Here is a 17,240-nt window from a genome sequence, read left to right as displayed (position 1 = left end):
ATTATATTATGTGAAGAATTGAGCCTCTGTTTGGAAAAAAAAATACAGGGCAAACAGTTTAAAACTGGTTCAGATGGGTTCTTTTAGGTTTTGTTCATTGAGAAAGTTTTTTGCTTCTTTTCATTGGCTAGTTCCTGTCCTCATTTTTGATCAGTAATTAAAATATCAGCATAACTGCTACTGATTTAATGAACAAAATAAGCTACAGTAATAAAAGAATACACTTCCAAAATGAAAAGGAAAAAAAAAAAAAAATCCACTCACTCCCAAAAGTATCCCCAAGTAAAGATTTCTAAAGTAGAGGTGATTATGTTATTTCTGGATTATTCAGGTATACTTTAAGCAAGTCTTCCAACCTTCTGCCCACTCCTAGGCACAGCATAGGATCATTCAATGAAGGTGTTTGTTATGCAGGCCAGCTATATGTTCAAATAGAATACACGCCACTTGCACCTCTTGTTTCTATTTAAAGCTGTCTCCAACTCCGCTTTTCTGATTTTCAAAGGTGAATATGTTACTTATATTCCTATAATCTCAATTATATGTATTTCATCTTTTCTGGGTTACCTCCCTACGCCATTACAACTTTATATGATTGAGCATTGAGTATATTTGGATCAGAAACTGACTGCATGTCACCAGACATGACTGTTTAAGTCTAGACATCTCCTTTTTTTCCTTTTTTGACAACCTGTGGAAAGTGATACTGAACAGTAGCCTTAGAAACACAATAATTTTGTTCAGCTTCCAGCTTAAAACAGAGCTAATTTAGATCAGGTTCTTAATTCTCCTCACAACACAGCATTTTGCATAAAATTGGAAGTGCGTCCTGAGGATGAAAAGACAAAAGGATCCTAAAACATCAGGCATCTGTTTTAGGAGGTCTACAAAATATTTGAAATTATTATTTCAAAATGTATTTTTTCCTGCAGGTCCTTCCATCCTTCACTGGAGTAGCACATCAAAGTAGTCAAGCTGACTTCTGTTGTGGAGGGTCCAAGTACAAGACCCTCTTCTAGTGAATACTGGTTGAAAAGGAGTGAATAGCTCTAAATGTAAGACTGGAAAAGATACACCTAAAGATTAATAACTTGCAAGTGGTTTTGACACTCTGTGAGGACAGAGCAATAATTTGAATTTAGGTGAATGACCTAGTGAGGAGTCTTGCCTATCTTGGACTGTGTGGTTGCTTTTTTCTTTTGATTTTGACAAGAATGTAGATTTAAGACTCACAAAGTCTCTAATAGTGTAAGTTGCAGGAAAAAAAAAAACAAAACCTTCACCTTTGAAGCTATTGGTTTGGATGAGTCTGCATTTTCTTGCCAAATCTGGCTATTTCCACTATGCCCCCTCTTTCCTCTAAATAAAACACAACTATGTTATTTCAAAATATTCGCAGCAAACTTTCCTATTTCTCCTCCACAACAGTATCTTGTATAAAGGTCAAATCTAGACAGACCACATAGTACAGAAGCCACATAGTTTAAAGTTTAGTGTGGATAATCTTATTTACTCTCTGTTTCCCCGATGAACAGTTATCAGCTACTTGTCTGGATTTTATTCCATTTTTTGTTTTACTTCTTTGAAACTGATTTTGGAAGTGCATGCCAGGGTGGCTAAAGACTATCCTTAAGAAACTCTTGTCGTTGGAAGGCAGTCATTTGTAGAATACGCCATGACTGTGGCTTGCACTATCATAGCTGTTAGTCATATAAGCAACTGCTTTGGTTTGGTATTTTATCTTACACATCTTGACATGGAACTTAGGGGACACGGTTCAAAAACACTCCTCCTTTTTAGCCTAGATTCTGGTAAATAGGAAGCCATTTAAATGTCCCTATATGACACTGAAATGTCAGAGACCTGTGAAATGGAGTATTGATCCTCTGACCCATGACTGTGATTTTTCCATTATATTCAGTCCCTATTCCATTGCAGAATATGTCTAATTTGCTTTCCATCACCCCAGAGACCTGTGTAGCTCTGTCCAGAGATTTTCCCTTATTCTAAAGAACAACGCTTTGTGTTACTTCCTTTCCTTGGTGTAGTCAGTATCATTTCTGAAGTATTTCTCAAAATGTTGTTTCCAGCCTGTGTTTTTAATTCTTCCTAATATCTAAGCAGTTTTTGTAGATGTATTTCTCTGTTTCCTAGTTTATTTCCAGACCTCTGCAGTTTTGTATTGTTTGGAAAGTCAGAATTTTCAAGGTCTTCATCCTCACCCTAATCCAACAGCTCACTGAACAAGGATAAAAGAGCTTGATTAGCAAAAGATCCAAGTTCTATGTTCTTCTTGTGTCTAGTAACAATTATTTATAGTGAGTGTTTATATTTTGGCATGATCATTATTATTAGCACTGCTGCATTTCCAAATACTGAAGAAATGATGCTGCAAAATGCAGTTTATTTGAATATTAAAATTCTGTACTCTTAATTCTTTTAAAAGAGTGGTCAAGAGAATAGATAACCGTGACAAAAACATCCATTTAAATTCATGCAATAGATCTAAAACTACCAAAATTTATAGTGCTGTTCAGATCTGTCCTTTATTTATCATGATAATAACAGTAACTTATTTTTATAGAACAATGGTCCATGAAACAGGGTGAAATGAATAGGACAATAATCCTTGTCCTAATTTTTTAGTAACAGACCAAAGCAAACAGGTTTTCAAAGGATAAAATGTCCTTCTAAAATATGTGCTTCTATCATTCTCCACCTCTCTACAACCCTTGCCTTCATAATGTTTTTGAAACCTTCTCTCTTCCCAGCATCCAGTGGCAGTTGTCCCCTCTGTGCCAGCTTTTCTGCTCTTACGGCTTGCTTAAACTCCAGAGCGTGTTGCCTTTAAATTCAGTTCAGCCACGTGCTTCCCCTGTCTGCAGGGTCCCTGATCTAAGGAATCCCCCCCATCTGGAAGGATTGGTTTGCTTTGGGAAGGTTTTTTGGTTTGTTTTCTTTCTAAGTGGGTGCATGTGCAAATGCATTCTCAGGTGATTTCCAACACACAGATCGCAGTCAAGTCCCGCATCTAAGGGTAGTGAGTAGTTTGTAGTTAGCATGGGGTGGTCTAAAATCAAAATTACCTAGAAGAACTTCTCTTCTGTCTGTCTGTCTGGTTTGAACAGAAAATCCAGTTTAGACTATGAAGTCTGCACAATTTGCCTCGTAAAACAGAACACCACTTGCCAGGCTGGAAAGTCAGTGTCCTCAGAAAACTGTCATCATCCTGTGTTCAGCACATGGGTAACTGGTTACATGGTAATTTGGGTAACTGGGTTAAGATCTTACTTTGCAACTTGATGATTTTTGAGAAATGGTATGTTTCTTCAGCTTCAAATAGAGTCAAAAGAGGCTGACACCACTGCGGAGGTACATTAGGCATCATTACTCACATGAACAGGCTGTTTCGGGAGCTTCACTTTTGTTTGTAATTCTAATAACACAGACATCCTAGCCTTTCTTATTTTTTTTTTCCATTCTGGGACAAAATATCAATATGAGTCAGAGAAGTGGTTGTGGGTTTTGTTTTTGTTTTTAATAGTCATTCAATTCACTGGGAAGTAGCAAAAACCACAGGTCTCTCATAAGCCTTCAAGTAAGTTCAGTCATATTCTCCAGTAGTATAGAATCGAAATAGGAGGTAGTGTGGGGAAGCAGGAATAGATGAACCTTCTAGAACTGCATGGTGAGGGAGGGTGGGAGCGGTTGCCCATTACAACTGAAAATCCCAGCTGTTTCCTAGAATATAAATTGGTCAGCGCAAGCAAGAAAATACCCAGCTTATACAGGTTACTCAAAAGCAGTGGTAATGAGTCTGCAGACTCAGGCACCAAACACAGAACTGAAGAGTGTGAGCCACATGACTGCTTGTAAAGGGAAAGAGGAAAGTGGGGGGCATGGAAGAACGTGAGTAGCACATAATACAAAATGAAGCCATACTGGAAAAAAACCAGTCTTGGTCTTTGTGGCATATTTTGTCATGATGAATTCCAGTGTCCTTTGACATGTGTTAAAGAAAAATGACTAGCACTTCAGACACTAAACACTCAAGATCCCTCCACACATACGATCTACAGCGTGAAGAACATAGCTTCAAACGAGACATTTCTGACACTTGACTAGCAACTCTGTTATCTAACAGCAGTAGCAAGCAATTATCACCTTAAAGACATGAAGAAAAAATGTCAAAAATTCCTCATTTCTTATTGGAAAAATCAGCACAGACTATTTCATTTTAGTACAGAAACATTCATATCGAATCAGTTTGCATGATCAAACTGAAGTTAGAAACACTCATTTGTCACCACCTTACCCGGTGGGAGGTGCGGCTGACTACCTGCTACCCTCCTTTCCTTTATAATCAGGCTTCTCTGATGGACTCCATCTTGCAGTTTCCCCATTGTTTGAGTTTACCACTGAAACGTATGATGAGAACTATATTCTAACTAGGAGTTCAGTTGTGAATGGAGATAAAAAATTGCACTGGTTGCAAAATTACACTTTGCGTCATAAAGGACAAGAGAAACCATCTAAATTGTAACTCCCAAACTACTACAGCATCTGATCCAAGAACCATGGAGGATTTTAACTGCATGTGACAAGTTGAAAACCATCTTCCTGGTTGAGTCTACTGTATTTTGCCACATATTTTGCTATTTACTGTCTTTTTTTTTTTTTTGCAATTTTAGCATTTTTTATATACACACACACATATATATAAAATGCCTTTTAATCTTTTTTGTGTCGGGGTGAAATAAAAAATTCAATGATAAAAAGCTCTCTTTGAGAAGAAAACCCAGTTTTTCTACCTATTCAGTACTTTTAGACATGGGCTTTAAAATATTTTGGGGCAGCTGTCAAAAATTTCCTAAGCATTGGTAAGTTAGGAGTTCTAGACCTAAGTCTGTAACCCTGTTTCAAGACAGTAATCCAGTTATCACTGAAACTTGAAATTTCTCTTCTCCAGGAAATTCACTTGTTTTGAAGTGTCTCTTTTTCCTAAATCAGAATTAACTATCCAAACATCAACATTACCACAAAATTAAAGTTCTGACAAAAAGAAATCAACATGACCTTATTAAAGCATTTAATTCTGATAAAACAAGGTGCTTCAGATATGCTTTAATTCTAATGATGCAAAACTTCATAGAAATCATCTCAGCCAGGTTTTTGGTGAAAATAGCAGTGAAACTGCAGTTGGTGCAGTGTTTCATTTGGTAAATCAGCATTTCTGACAGAAAATTGTTCCATCATAAAAAAAGTTCTCTTTGCTTTAATGTAATTACTGCTCAGAAGTTGATTTCTTTTGAACAAAATGGGATTGATTTTGTGAATAACATTTTGTTATATTAATCAGATTTTCTAGGCAGATCCATTACCTCCCTGTTTGTACACGTCCTTTGACTTCCCTGTTCACTAGAGCTTGCACTGTTTATGACAAACATTTTAATGCCTAAATCGTCTTTAATGCCTCAAGCATCTTTGCAGACCACCATCTGCAATGGTCAAATGAGAACATCCTGCTTTTTTCATATGGTCAAGGCTAGCAGTTCTGGGACTAAGTGCCTCCCTGTGCTAAGCAGGAATACTGGGACAGCAGCAGACAAGGAAGTAAGCCAGAAGCAATCATCCCATGGGAAAGCTGTGATCTACAGGCTGTTATTTGGATGACTCTGCTTTTTAATATTAATTGACCATCAAGTAATGAGACGTCACAATTGCCTTGCTTTTAGTTACATTCTTAAGTGGCTTAAAAATACTTGAAAACTGTCAAGAGTTGGCAAGAATTTGCAAAGAACTTTGTGTTGCTAGACTTCGGCCTGAAGAAATTTTTCTTTTCCTTTTTTTTTTTTTTTTTTTAAGGAGGAGTGAGGATATGGCAGATGGAAAAAAAGCAGTCTTTTCATTTATATGATAATACATGTCTTTCATAGACAGTGACAGGCCTACAATAGAATGTTATTAGGTAACCTTCTGTCTATAGAGATGCTTTGAATACAATTCTTTTCCAGCATTATTAAGTTACTGCCTTTGTTAAGCAACCAGTTTTGGTCAGTCCCACAAAACATGCTTCAAATAAGGTGTGACTGTACAATAGAACATTTCCTGTAAAGTTTAACCATGAAATAGTGCATTTTCATATTTAAAATAGGGATGATCATTAATAGTCTTAATGCTTTGCCCAGGCATAGGGGGAAAAAAAGGATAAAAAGGAGACTTTTAAGGACATTTATAATAGTTCTTTTATTCTCCAAAGCAAAATCACAAGTTAGGATTATTTTTACTTGGCTTTAGCTACCTGAATATTAACCTTCTAGTTTAAGCTGTCATCCAGAAACTGTGTGTCAATGAAAAGTGACACCTAGAGATGGTGATTCATCCCACCTATCTAGACAGCAGGATGGGATGAATCACGCACCCAGAGCTTCCAGTATTTCACCACTGACTATGGAATGAGACTGAGCATCTAGTTTTGACTAGATATGTAAGGCTTTTATAGGTACATGAGATATATCCCACTTCTAGTGTGATGGAAAACAATAATGAATTCTCTGAGTTGCTTATTAATGCTACTTATTTCCAGTGTAAACCTTGGCCTTCTGATGAAAGAAAAGGTAACTTGTCTGAGAACTTACAACAAGGATCAGAACACTGAATTTTGGTAACTCCTGTTATAACTAGAAATGACCACTGCAAGATGTTTGCTCAGAATTTTGCTTCATATTGACATCTACACATGCAAGTTTTTTTGGTCACTACTTAATTAATGTTGGTGGAGAGGGATGGCTTCTTCTTATAAAACTGAACTATTGATGTTCAGAAATTAATCACTGGACCACACCGTCTTATTCCTAGGGACTGTGACAGGCAGCTGTTTCTTAATTGCATAAAGAGTCAAGAGAAATTCAAAATAATGGGGAAACAGTTAGCCCTGGAAATATTGTGCATACATAACTCCTTGTGTGGCTAAAACCAAGTATCAATGAAGTTAGCTAGAATATGCTTCATCATTAAAGTCTTGCTTCAGAAACTGCACAATGACAGCTAAAACTTTTTTCTTTTTTTTTTTTTTTATTTGAATGCTCAGAAGAGATAAGAAAGCCAGAAGAAGAACAGATGTGTTAGAAGTGTGAAATGGATTAACATCAAAGCCCCCTGGGAAAATCTGAAACATGAAATGAAGGATCCTGAATGACAAGAGCTATTCAGAATGCATTAAAAGCTCTGCAGTGCATTTTGGTGCTGTCTGTGTGAGCAACGCGAGGCCCTGTGTGCTAGGGAGAGATGCTGATAACGAAAGCTCTGTGAACTTCAGGGAAATTCAGTTCATCGCTGAGAACTCACCTTGTGTTACAATTTGAATGAGACAGAAAAAGCACCCAAACTAGTGATTGCCAATATTTATTGTCCCCAGTGATATGACATGAATAGATAATTTAAGCCTTGGACTAGGCTATAAGTGAACCAGTAATGAGTTAAAAATCAGAGCCTATTTTAGTTATATATTCTTTAAGTGTTTAAAACTCTCTGTTAATATACATCAGTTGACAGATTGACATGGACAGCGTATTTTAATATGCTTAAAATCAGAGAAGGTAAACAAGAAAAAACAATGTAAGAGGCATCTTTTCAATTTCTTGTTTTTTACACAGATTCTTTGGAAACAGATTATTTATAGCTTAGGCAAATTTATGTTCATAAATGGTTTCTGAACTGGTGGGCACTGGTATCCATATAGTAATTGATGGAAAGAGGTCATCAATATTTGAAATGTGAAGGAGACTGTACAGGCTACTGCTGAGTTTTTACTTCATCTAAACTCAAAAAAGTCAACGGAAATTGGTCAAATAATACAGAAAATATATCAAGATTTAGTCCCCAATTTATTGCAGACTGAACTTACTGCAGTCTCAGAATATAAATCTCATACCAGATATTTTGGACAAATACAAGCCCAGCTAAAATTCACAGAAAAGGGGAGTCTTTCAGTTGGCTACAATGGACTTCTGATGAGGACTCAGAAGAACTTACAGTGAAAAGCTGCCTGAAGTCATTTCCAGCACTTCATACAATACAAATTATATTAATTCCTGAATATCTCTCTTGACCAGACATCATCATGACTTGAGGGGAAATCTCAGGGCCTTTAAGTTCCATTCCAAGTGGTGTTTTCATCCCACTGCTGATAGAGAGCAAAGGGTGATTTAGGCCAGACAGTTTCCCTCGACAAGGTGCTGCTTTAGTCATCTGCAGGTGTCAGGCTAGGTTAAAAACAAAACAAAACCAACAAAAAAGCCCCACAAACAAAAGCAGGATTTCTCACAATCTGAAAAACAGGCCAGTCCTCAGAGATTAGCATCCTCTTGGTGCAAAGGTTTCTGCCTCTATTGATCTCTGCCAATTCTGGGACAGGTGCATCAGGGTCTGATACAAGCGGATTTATGAAGCAGACAGTTCCATAATTTTTTAGCCTTGTCTGGCAGTTAAGTTCATATATTGTCCAAAATATGTCATGAGCTTTAGAGAATTTCCAGCTTACTTGTGTATACTATCAACAAAACCCATTACTCATAGACTGAGGTACATCCACTGCATCTGCCATACATGCAATTGACTGATTCTTTTGAGCTTCTTTTCTGCTTCTTTTTTTGAAATGGCAAGGGATTAACTTGAAATCACATAACTTTCTTTTACTCTGTACTGGTAAAGCTTTTAAAAATATAACCAGAGGACAATTCATTTTGATGCTTTTAAAGTAAAATAACATTCTCCAGACTGAAAGTTTTATAGTTTGAAGAATCTATTCTAACAGAATCTGTTAGTTTGTAAATCAATATCCCCTGTTGATTAATTTCCTAATAAAAAGTGCATATGTCTTTACGCTCTGTTCTACCGAGTGCAGTTGTATTATTGGACTAAACAACATGATTCTTCCAGCCTTATTTATGTTCACACAAATAATCCCGTTATATGTTCAACATAACAACTGTTAAAATGAATATTCTCAGAATGTGTATTCCAGCACGGAAAGTTTTTGGCATAGACTGAAGTTAAAATTTTAAATAACATGTGCAAGAGTTGGGCACATAGGGAGAGGTTGATCTTACTTAATTTTAGAGTTATAGAGCTGAACCAGTCATCTTTGCCTCCCTTTATAGTCAACAGAGAAAAATAAGCTGTACGAGAGAACCATTTGCCTGACATTTTAAGGATCTATTTAAGCATGAAATGAATCACAGCCTAGAATTTTTTATTTCTATCCAGTAACTATACAGGGAGTGGCTAATTTAGCTATAGACACCTAAAATTTTGATGATAGGTTTAAAAACTTGTCCTTGTATCCATCACTTCTAATGGAATTAAGCATTACCATGTCTACAGTATAAACCAGATAGGCTATCTGTGTTAGAAAAAAGATGTTACTTTGAACTAAAAGACTCCCCCAAACGATGATTTTTGAAGCACTGAGATACAGAGTTCAGTCTACTGAAAGACAAGTGGAAGGCTGAGTTAAACAACAATAAGCAGTCCTCAAAATCATTCTCTATGTAAGTTTGCCATGTAGTTGACACATATTTTCTTCCAAATAAGAAGAGTTGTGCCTATAGGTATATCTAAGTGTCTCATCATCTTGTTGAAGATGAAACTTTCTCTGTTGTCTTTATGAATCCATTCTCTGCAGCTGTACTTGTTTTGTGATAGCCCAAATGAATACACTAGAGACTTGAAATTTTGAGACACTAGAACTTTGCACCATACTTCATGTAATACAACTTCAGTTGCACTTACATTCATGCCAGAGTATAAAGACTTCTTCAGCTTACATATTGTGAGACACCTTGTAGGCTAAAGAATAATTCAAGTATCCATGACAGTTTGCAGGTACAGTCTAGGATTTTCAAATTAACTATTTAATCCCATGAGATCAGTTTGTAGCTGTTATTGTAAGAGCTATTTCAGATTCATCCTTTTCTGAAAATCTGGATGGCCAGAGGTGTCTCAGCTTGGTTGTACAAAGATGGAAGCATTAGCTATTTTTGAAAATATAAATCCAGCTTTTTCAGTACAGCAGTGAAACAGAGAAAACAGAACTAATGCAGTTTTTGCACATACTGAGTAAATTATAAAATAATTAGTCATGTTTCGGTTTAAATAACATGAAAAAACTCCTTTAATTAAGATTCTTAATTAATAGTTGAAAGATTAATCAATCAATAATTATAACTATCATTATAGGGTGTAATTGTGCTTAATTGGAGGGGCTGATTAATGATCAGAATAAACCTTTCAAATTCTCACACTTGAAAATGGTGGGAAGTGATGGATTCCAACCCATAGAGTTAGAAAGGAATCCAAGGATCATAGAAGATACGTGCTCAGCTGCTTGGCCACGAATTGAGAGCATATGATTGAGGTGCATGAAAGATTTCCATTGTTAGACAAGTATACTATTGTATTACTAATGTATGTGTGGTTTTGATTAGTGTGAGCAAAATATCTCTTAGAAGAACGTAAGCAATACCTTTTCTGAAAACAGCAAGCCTTGTTTTCTTCATCCAAAATGTAAATTTTGGTATGTATAAATACAGTTCTGCACACCTCTTCTTGGATCCTGCCTGGTCCTGTAGGTCCCTAACGTTTTACTTACCGTTCAACAAGAATCTGGAGTCATAACTTTGAGTAGGACAATAGTTGTCCCATACATAATAACTGTGTTAGGTGTGCTGTACCATGCGTAATTGTGTAATGCATTCCAGCTGTCTCTTGTGTCTGTGGGACTTCAGAGTTGAAGCTGTCCTCAGCTCAGATGTTTGATGGTCTTGTTCTGGCAGAAGATAGAAGTTTTCAGGAAAAATAAATGGAATCAGGTAAGATTTAAAACACATTTTAAAACCTGCAACTTACTTCTTTTTTGTTTCATACATTCAGTAGCCTACAGGTTAGTGCAGTGTCTGGGATCGCCATCTTCAGTCCAGGGTGTAGTGGAAACAGTCTTTGACAGAGGTGTTTCAATGTCACACCACTCCCAGGAATGTCTACAACAGTATATGATCTGCTCACTGTGATGAAGTGTGCGGACAGTAGCACCGATGGGCTTTGGTTAAGGCACCCTAGTGACTGAGGACTTGTCAGCCAGGGAAGAGCCTTGCAGTCTGGTTCCTGCTCTAAGGGGCACTTTCTGATTTTTTTCTGAACAATGTTTAATGTCACTGCTTCTTCCAGTCTAGCACCACTGAGTTAATCTGCTTAGTCATTTGGGGATGAAGAAAAAAAGTGGAAACATGAAAATTTAAACTATTAAGAGAGGCTTTAATGGCATCCTTTATTCCCCCTTTAGCCATAGAAAAAAACTATGGAGAGAATACCATACTTTAACAGACTGAAACACTGTGTTAAAGATAGTAATAAATGTTCTTTGGAACAGAAAAGCAAAAAACATCCTTACAGAAGTTAGCTGGGAAGGGCCAGGATTGCTGTTGTTGCTAATTTGCTTCCTTTCACGGAAAACATGGCAAACGTGTAAAACGTGAGTGAAAAAAGACAAAAAAAGGGCATAGGCAGAAAAACACAGCAAACCTACAAAATTCAGCTTCTCTTTCTGATGCTGACTCTACTTTCCAACCTGGAGAAAGACAATCACAGCACACATTCCTGTTAGCTCTCCAAGACCTTGTACTTACATTAGGCTGTTTAAGATGTTGCTTTTGCTGCCTGTTTGGTCACCAGATCACATCAGTTTTGTGAAATAATCTTGTCTGGCTAACCCAGACTGTTATTAAACAGAAGACTAAAGCTCTCTCTCATAGGAGAGAGGAAAAATAAGGGAAGAAAAGAGTAGGACAAAGAAATTGAGGAGTGAAAGCAGAAAATCAGCTTGTATATTGCATACATTTGGGACTCTGCTGAGACTGCTGATGGGCCATTCTCTGAGCCTTTTTTCCTGACCCAGTCTGGAAAGATTTTCTCTCAAGGAAAACATAGCAATGTCATAACAAATCTCTGGGTCCCAGAAGTGGGGGTTGCCAATTTGGTGTAGCTTAGAGAAAGTGTGTTGCAGCTGCTTGCTTTTTGTCTGTTGTGGGGTGAGATGAAACACTTCAACCTTCAGGACCATCACTCTAGCACCTCTCAAGAGTGCAACATTTATGAAATGTCTTTTTGAAAGTTCTCAGCATAATTGCAGTACAAGGTGGGTTTCATTATAATGACTCTGAAATCATGATACACAGTTACTCATCCTGCAACGCACAGTCAAAGTCAACCTTCCTTTGGCAAAGATAATTGGATTAGACCCTTACAGCTTGATCTTGCAAAGCACTAAGAACCTGGGTGATAACTGAGCAAAAGATTTAATCGGTAGTTCAAATTTAATCATGGTCCTGTGGATTTCAGTGAAAGCATGCAAATTTACTGTAGCTCAGAGATCGGTATTCTTTATACAAGAAAACAATATAAATCTTGTTCTTCATTACAATGCACAGCTATGCAAAAACAAGAACTTCTTAGAAACAGAGGAAAATAAAAGTCTCATTCACAATCTGACTCACAGAGCCATGCCATTAGTCAACACTAATATTTTAATATTAGTATTGGAATTATTTTCTGGCACTGAGGCCAAGTGGTACATAATGGCTTGTCTTCATTATGTTAAATTATTTGTCTCCGAGAATGGGCGATAACAACTAAGGTGCTAACTGAGAATGTCCCTAGTACTTAAATAGTCCTGAATAGCCCCAGGAATTCTGGGAAGGAGTAATTTTTCCCTGAATTAACCATACCAGAGACTCTTTCATAGTATGTGAGCTTTGATACCTGGGAACGTTCTTGAACACAGATTAATTTAATAGTATAGGTAACACCTTAGACTGTTCTTTACACTGGAGAAGACAACAGTCAGATAACTGCTGAGAAGAGGAACTCAGAAATTAAAGTTGTATCTCAGACTAGACTGGAATAATCTTCACTGGTATGAACTGTAGAATTGCTGAGAACCATTGTTTTGCCTTTCGTCCCTTTGTGAATCTCAAGGACAGTGTCCTCATGGTGTATGGCAAAACAAGAGGTTCAGAACTGTAGCCAAGGTCAGAGTGAAATTCAGGAGCTTTCTAAAGCTCACAGAGTTTGTAAACGCAGCTACATGGGAGAAAAGCTGGAAAAGGAAAAGGAGATGCAGCAGGGATACATGTCTCCTTGCACTGTCCTTTCCAGGAACTTCTGGCTGAAGCTGGTAGAATTCATTTCTAATGGTCTTGCTGAAGTATTGTTTCTACTAGTTCAAAGCACCTGTGTCCTGCTTCAGGTAAGCTTAGACAATGACTCTGGATCAGCAGTGCTAAGTGAGACAGACTGTGTTTGAAGCAATACCTTATCTGTCTGCTTCCAATCGCATTTCTGAGGCATATTTCTCAAGGTAGTATTTGAATAAAAATATGGAAATTGTGTCCAACTGCTATATTCAAGCATGCAAGCAAACACCCTTCATTTCAATTCCTCGTGGCTTATCTGGACAACAATACACTTAACATCAGTCCTTTATACCTTGCATCTAAAGTGGTGAAACTGGACACAAGCCTAGATCCAGATTCTGGATTCAATACAACATCATGGAACAAAAAAAAGGAAAACCAAGAATCACCCTGAATTAGTCATCCAGGTTCCTGGTTTCCTTTAGGTTCTTGTGTAAAAGAGGTCTACCATCACTATTTTATGAGAAGCTCAGTCCAGTAGGCACACTGACAAGCTAGGCAAAGAAAACCTAGGTTTTGAATCCCATTTGGAATTTTGGCTTGAAAAAGATGCTGGGCAGCTCCAGATTTAGGTTATATTATGGTAGAAATATATGTATCAAGGGAAATTTAGTCAAAAAATTAAAAATCCATGAAATATATATATAAAATTCCAAGAGCAGATGGCTACAAGTCAGGGTAATGTGTATATGGGATGCAGGCTAAGTGGCAGTCAGGACATTGTCTAAATCCTTTTCTGCATCTGCCTTTTAATCTCTTTGGTTTTCAGCTCTCCATCTGTAAAATGGGAATAACTACTTATATTCTGCCATTCTTTGTTTATTAAGAAAAGAAGTCACATAGGACAGTGCTACATTTTGCTGCATCTTATAAATGAAATGCTGATCCCTACTGGGGCCCCTGGGCACTGCTGCTGTATAAATAAATTCACAGCTATGGTTGTCACAGAGGGAGAATATTGACTGCAGGTGAGGAATAGGTAGCCAAAGCAGATTAACTCTTAAGCAGCGAGGATCCTGTTTTCCAGTCCTTTGTAAGAAGAAGAAAGTACAGAGAAAAAGAGAAAATATATGACACATAAGATGAATCATTTCTAAAGGGAATGGTTTTGAAAATTTCTCCACAATGCATCAGCAGCCTGTCTGCAAGCATCAATTTTTTTTGCCTCCTTTACACATTTTTTAGCAAATTTCATGCCAGTGAAAGATACAGGATTGACATTCTTAAATCTCCCTTTTATCCCTAGAAAAGATAAAGCATAGTCAGAAAATATGCAGGTTTCCTCAGATTTTCAGGCCAACGTGCCTTCATTTGACCTGAAGGGACACCTCTACAGGAGGGAAAGGCAGTTTAGTCACCATTCTCATTTTATCCTTGGCCTTGGTGCTGAAATTATTATCCTGAGAGTTGAGTGGGATACTTTGGTTTAAGTATGATATGGGCACCTGTTCTCTCTGCTGATGCTATCCAACTCATTTCACATGGGCCAGTGTACGGTCTCCTGAAAACCTCTTTCAGTCACTTCCAACCAGAACACAGTTGCAAGTCCATTACAGCCTGAAACAGTAAACCCTGATTTAGGGGGCTACACAGATCAGTGCCAGTCTCCCAGAGCCATCCAGCCATCCATAACACTGCTGCCTTGCCCCAGCATGCCTCTGCGAGATATCTTCTAAGGGGCACGGATGAAATTTGTTTTTCACGAAGGCCACCAGCTCTCACTGCTGTCAGTGTAATATGGTCACTAAATTCCCAAAGACAATATTACTGCAAATCACCTCAAATGTGCTGCAGGCGGTAGAATGATCCCGTAATCAAAGAGCTAGGTCTTTGAGGACAAGTTTAATTACTTTAATCTATACAGCCTGGAAAACATAATGGTTAATGGGGTAATCTACTGAAGTATGTGGAATTTTAAATAGTATAGACTATGCCACTGTATGACACTACTCTCAGCACAGCAGAGATGATAAAACCAAGAGTATAAATGGTGACTGAAGAAAGCCTTAGATGTTCATAAATCAATAATTGATAAAATGTACTCTTGTGTAACTAAGTAGAATTTTATGTTGCAGGTAGAATAAACTGATTACATGATACTATAGTGCTCAGTGGAATTATGGAATGAGCTTCATTCATTCACTCTAATTGCTGCATATTTGTATACAAATGGCTGAAATGGTTCTATCAGTTTTGTAGTCTATAAAACTGCAAGAAAATCCTGCCCTTTGAGCCCACAGATGAAAACCATGATATTTTCCCAGCATGGGGTCCGTGCTCCTGGAAAGCTGAACATCAGCAGATACACAGAGGTTGATGTTCTCAATACATCTGGCCATTAAAGATTTCAAAGCACTTTTCTCATGGGTAGAGGTGTTAACCCCTCTGTCCTGGCTAGATTCCAACCTGGGTAACAAGCCACCTGGACCAGATGCTGAGGGAACTTAAGGATGAAGTGGTTGGGCTGCTAACAGAAATGTACAATCTCTCATTAACATCATCCACTGGAGATGTTTTATCTGTCTTTTAAAAAGACATTAGGGATGATCCTGGGAATTACACACCAGTGAGCCTTACTTCAGCAAATGGACTGCAATGATAATTAAAAGTAGGATTATAAAAAATCCTAGATAAGCATGATATGTTACAGACAAAGAAATGTGTGTTGTGTAAAGGCAAAACAAGCTTCTTTAATTTACTAGAATTCTTTGAAAGTGTCAAATAAATATTGGATAAAGTAGAACTGGCTGACATAATCTATTAGGACTTTCAAGAAGCTTTTGAGAAATTCTCTCACAAAAGGCTGTTAAGGTAACTAAGCCGTCGTGGAATATGAAGGAAAACACATTATAATGGGGCAAAAACTGGCTAAGAAACAGAATGCAAAGAAGGGGTATAAAACCTTCATTTTAAGCAGGACTTGGCAGGAACACTTGATATATACTCAGTTTTTACAGTTCTGATGTGCTTTTGTTTTTCTTTTTTTTTCCTTTGTCTTGTTATTATTGGTTGCTAATTGAGGAAATACGTTGTTGAAATTTTTTGTGGCATGAAATTGAATTTATCCATTACTGTCATATTTGAGAGATGGAAAAATGCTTACATTTCAACAAACTAAAGGTAGATTTTAAAAAGGAAGTTAGTGAAGTGTTCATTTCTAGAACCAACTCCTGTGATAATGCACTGTGCACACATGTGCAGTAGCCACAGTGTTCTAGGTCCTTTTGCAGTTAGAGGCTACCTGTTGATAGCAATAGACAGTGCTAGATGACTCAAATGGTCCTATCCAAGTTTCTGGTTTAGTAAAGTAGAGAGACGGTCTAGGTTTGGGTGCTAGGTTGGGAGACGTAAGACCCTTGGCAGAGCTGTGGGGTGCCTGTAAACTGTAAGCCTTCACCAGCTTATATTCATAGGGTATGTTCCCCCTCCACACCCCACCTCTTCAGTTTTAACAACTGATAGAAAGACCAAATTTTTAAAGATGTGGATTAATCTTGTAAAAGATTTCATTGATTTTTTTAATTCAGATTGCACTGCTTCTTCCAAGGCCCTTCCCAGTACTTTGCAGAGCAGGACTCTGTCATGTGAGGCTGCAGCTACCTTCGCTTTCCTTTGCTATGTGCCTACCCTGTGTGTTCCCTATCTGTTCGTTTGTAAGGCAGTTCTTGCAAAATGAAAGTCTACAGAGAACAGGAATAGAAGGGTGGCATGGTCCCTGTCACTCCAAACAGAAAATGTTCCAGTGATCTTTTTTTTTCACACCTTGTAGAATTTCAATTTTCCCTTTAAAACATGGATTAAACAACGTTGCCAAAAACATATGCTTCTGTGTCAAACATTTCACTTATTCAGGAATCTAGAGGCAGCTGGAGAGTTCTCACTGCCAAAGTGACTTCAACAATTGTCTCTTTCACTTTTAATTGGAAACATGCTCGTTTCAGGCGTAGGTGTGGATAACCAATATGTGGCAGTGTTAATTTCCCTCGCCAT

The sequence above is a fragment of the Pelecanus crispus genome, chromosome Z (genome assembly GCF_030463565.1).
Source record: "Pelecanus crispus isolate bPelCri1 chromosome Z, bPelCri1.pri, whole genome shotgun sequence".
Lineage (NCBI taxonomy): Eukaryota > Metazoa > Chordata > Aves > Pelecaniformes > Pelecanidae > Pelecanus > Pelecanus crispus.
This window is presented reverse-complemented; position numbering follows the sequence as displayed.